Source organism: Schistocerca serialis, chromosome 1, assembly GCF_023864345.2.
Source record: "Schistocerca serialis cubense isolate TAMUIC-IGC-003099 chromosome 1, iqSchSeri2.2, whole genome shotgun sequence".
Classification (NCBI taxonomy): Eukaryota; Metazoa; Arthropoda; class Insecta; order Orthoptera; family Acrididae; genus Schistocerca; species Schistocerca serialis.
In genome coordinates, this window is record NC_064638.1 from 251,548,282 (window position 1) to 251,552,869 (window position 4,588).

A 4,588-nucleotide genomic window follows, 5' to 3' on the forward strand; every position below is an offset into this window, starting at 1 on the left:
TTTCCATTACTTGTATTGTGAAACAAAGTTTCTTGCCAGCTTTAATTATTGTAGACCAAGGGGAAGTACCTTATATGGTTTGATGAGTGACTTCTCAAATAACAAAATATGTGAAATGCTTGACCTTATTTTTTGACTGCGTTGACTTAGTTGTTTAATTTTTGTACATCGCCAATGAACTAGACCTTAGTATGTGATATAAATTTCAACTTTATACTTCTCAGCGTTTCTGAGAAAAAGGGTCTTGGCATACGAATAGACAGAAATATAACCAATGAAGCACTCCGTCTTCAGGCCACAAATGGCCCATCGGGACCCCCCGACCGCCGTGTCATCCTCAGTTGAGGATGCGTATAGGAGGGGCGTGTGGTCAGCACACCGCACTCCCAGTCGTTATGATGGTTTTCTTTGACCGGAGCCGCTACTATTCGGTCGAGTAGCTCCTCAATTGGCATCACGAGGCTGACTGCACCCTGAAAAATGGCAGCAGTGCATGGCGGCCTGGAAGGTCACCCATCCAAGTGCCGGCCACACCCGACAGTGCTTAACTTCGGTGATCTAACGGGAACCGGTGTATCCACTGCGGCAAGGCCGTTGCCATAAAAAAATGAACAAATTTGCAATATTCGGATATTTTATTTTTGTTTGTATTGCGAAACATTGCTTCTCGCCAAATTCATCGTTCTAGGCCAACGGGACGTATCCTATAGGTTTTGATGAGTGAGTTTGCGAGTATCAACATATTTATTTATTTATTTATTTATTTATTTATTTATTTACACGTCGAGAAAGTATCGATGTGCTGTTAAGTAGCACCTACCTATCACCTGGGGGTAAAAAAAAACTGTAACACGATGCCTGGCAACCCAGATTTTATTCAAAAGGCTCTGAGCACTATGGGACTTAACTTCTGAGGTCATCAGTTTCCTAGAACTTAGAACTACTTAAACCTAACTACCCTAAGGATGTCACACACATCCATTCCCGAGGCAGGATTCGAACCTGCGACCGTAGCGGTTGCGCGGTTCGAGACTGTAGCGCCTAGAACCGCTCGGGCACCCTGGCCGGCAGATTTTATTCATCCAGTACTTGAGAATGAGAGCACTTAGTGACCTGCAACAAACGGTATACATAATTCTAAATCTTTGCACACTTATTCTTGCTGACAACACCCACAAAATGATGAAAGGAAAAATTTTTATCGCTTACTACATTTGCGCTGTTCATGTAGTAAAACTATGGTTTCAGGCTTGACGTTGTAATATATTACTGCTTTACACCTAACTGTATTCGCGACACAATTTGCTGGCGCTATTGACATGTACCATAAAATTTATCTGGAAAATTACATCATTGTAGGATACATAGTTTAGGAGATATGACGTCACAGACATTGAGCTACGTTAAAACAAAACTGCAGTGCGAAATTCGCTACATATATAGGTGATCTATGTGTACAAATACGTGTGAAGTATTTGAAATATATGTGATATATATATGACATGTGTGTATGTGGGCAAAGTCATGTGTAAAAAGCTTCCTCTCAAGATGGGATCAAATTCAACAAAAATTGATACACATACCACTTATTATCTGGAAAGGAATGCTGTGTAAATAAGAACCAGCAACGTACTAATGCAGTAATGGTGGTAAATGTAAATGCCGTGTGACTAGGGCCTCCCGTCGGGTAGGCCGTTCGCCAGGTGCAGGTCTTTCGATTTGACGCCACTTCGGCGACTTGCGCGTCGAAGTAAGGGTGGCAGAGAGAAAAGGGGATAATAGGAAATGGGCAGAGAGAGGGAAGGGGGAGATGGACAAAGATTTATGGGAGGAGAAGATGAACAGAGAGCTGATAGAGGAGAAGAGGGAAAGGAAAGAAGAGATGAACAGAGAGAGTGAGGGGGAACAGATGAACAAAGAGAGGGGGAGGAATGAATGTCTAATACGTGTGTGACTGTTTCTGATCCGCCTTCCTACCACAGTTGCACGAGGATGCTCTGTGACTGTTTTAGGAATTTGGTGTTGAACAGGTGGCTTGCAAGGTAGCAAGACACCATCTCACACATGCAGAGTTCAGAAGAGTGCATCAAAACGGTTGGGTCATCAGTCCCCTAGAACTTAGAACTACTTAAACCTAACTAACCTAAGGACATCATACACATTCATGCCCGAGGCAGAATTCGGACCTGCGACCGTAGCAGCAGCGCCGTTCCGGACTGAAGCGCCTAGAAGTGCTCGGCCACAGCGGCCGGCAAAGTGCAGCAGTAGGGACAGTGATGTAATCAGACAATGATCTCAATGTCGGTTCCACTGCACTCCCTGTAAAGGAAACGTTATCGCTAACAGAAACTAGTGTTCTTAGATTTTCGTTATTAATATTTATTTTTACTCTAAATATGCCTTCATGACATAGCTATGTTAGAAAAATTATGTACAGGATGGTTAAATATTGAAACTGGGTTTTCACGCTGTGAAGCGAAATTCCTAACTATTATAAGGTTCTTTAATGGTAAAATGGTTGATGGCCATTTCTGGGGGTCGATAAAAATACAAACAAATTAAATTCACTTGGGGCCAGGGATTTCAATTACGCTACAGCACACAATGAAAACACCTAAAATTGAATGGGTGTCGGTAAAGAACAATCAGAAAGAAGTGAACAATTAAAACAATTCATAACTTTATAGTGATTGACCATTCCTTTTCGTTAAATCGGACATCTCGCGTTTCTGCTTCAATTAGGCCCGATAATGGTCAATATGTTTAACTACAGGTGATGGGTGAATGTACCGAAAAAATAGGAGAGAGGGAGACGACCGCAGTTCTGAGTGTCAATTCAATATCGCTTGCTGGCGTGGCGAGGGCGCGTGTGTTTCCCTTGCGTCGGCGGCGGCGGTGGCTGCTGTCGGCGCGAGATGTGAACCTGAGAATCTATTCTTAATCTCTCTAGACTGCTAAACACCAGTCGCATACATTTCCTACGTCTTTCCTAGCTAATTGGCATGGTACCAGGTGTACCGGTATGAAATTAGCGTTTTTTTGTGAAAATGAAACACTAATTTTGAGCTGAAAAGTAAAAACATTTTATTCAAAGTACTGGCCATTGCTTTCTATACATTTTGACCACCTTTCTGGCAATTAGTGGACACCACACCAATAGCAATGTTCGTCTTTTGAAGCAAACCAATCGCACACTCAATTTTCGACTTCTTCGTAGGAATCGAAGTGTTCCTCAGCCAATGCGTGTCCCATAGATGAAAACAAATGTTAGTCGGAAGGGGCCAAGTCTGGTGAATACGGCGGGTGGGGTAGCAGCCCCCAGCCAAGGGTTTTGATTGCATCCTGAACCGGTTTTGCTTTGTGTGGAGGTTCGTTGTCGTGTAAAAACAATACTTTGCCATGTCGTCTGGCGCATTCTGGTCTTTTCTCGATCAATGCATAGTTCAAATTGATCATTTGTTTCTGTAGCGATTAGTATTCACAGTTTCACTGGGTTTTAGAAGCTCATGATACACCACACCTTTCTGATCCCACCAAACACGGTGCACTGTCTTCTTGCGGAATCGATCTGGTTTTGGAGACGATGTTGATGGTTGTCCCGTACTAACCCATGATTTTTCCCGTTTAGGATTGTCAAAATAAATCCATTTTTCATCGCCAGTAACAATTCGATGCAAAATTGAGTTTCTTTCATGTTTTTGAAGCAAAATTTGACAAATGGTTTTTCGGTTTTCCATCTTTCTTTCATTCAATTCATGTGGCACCCATTTTCCACACTTCTGGAGCTTTCCCCATAGCTTTGAAACGGTCATAAATTGTTTGTTATGCAACATTTAGCACCGCTGCCATTTGCTTCTGACTCAGTGTATCATTTTCATCCAATATTGCTTGCAATTCGGCGTCTTCGAACTTTTTTGGTGGTCTTCCACGTTCTTCATTTCTTACATCAAAATCTTTATTTCTGAACCGTTGAAGCTATCTTTGGCTTGTTGCTTCTGATAGAGCATGATCACCATATGCCTCGACAAGCATTCGATGCGACTCTGCAGCACTTTTTTTTTTTTCAAATGAAAACAGAAAATTAATGCTTTCCGCAAATCATCACTTTCTGGTAAAAAATTCGACATTGTTAACACGATTAAAACATATGATGTTGTTTGATCCATGACTTCATGTATACTAAATAGTTTTGACAGATGCCATACCAACCAAACAAACAAGTTAAGCCTCGTTCACAACAAATGTTCCCTATCGACGCATTTGTATCTTAACGCTCATTTCATACCGGTACACCTGGTATTTGGCTGGAGTAGTGCTTACGTCGTTGCCCTCAAATTGCTCGCAAGCGTTAACTGTCAGTACTCAGTGTAATTCTCCATGCTAGGAGACTTTGCAGTTTAAATCCTTACGAGTTAAGGAGAGCCTGTGAACGAGTGTTCACGTAATGACTCTCGCAATCGCCTCCGCGTGGTGCGAGTCGCCTTACTCAAACACTCGACGATTTCTGCAAGAGAAGAGCCAATTACTCCGTTCGCAATTTGCCTATATCAAAGCTGGTGGCAACGCGTTTTTCTTTCTGGCTAATCAG

The 4,588-nt window shown here is 42.3% G+C and overlaps 1 pseudogene; it reads right to left on the minus strand.

The window, feature by feature from the left end:
- Positions 1-481: 481 nt before the first annotated feature.
- Positions 482-599, minus strand: LOC126426381 (5S ribosomal RNA; annotated as a pseudogene).
- Between the last annotated feature and the right edge of the window lie 3,989 nt (positions 600-4,588).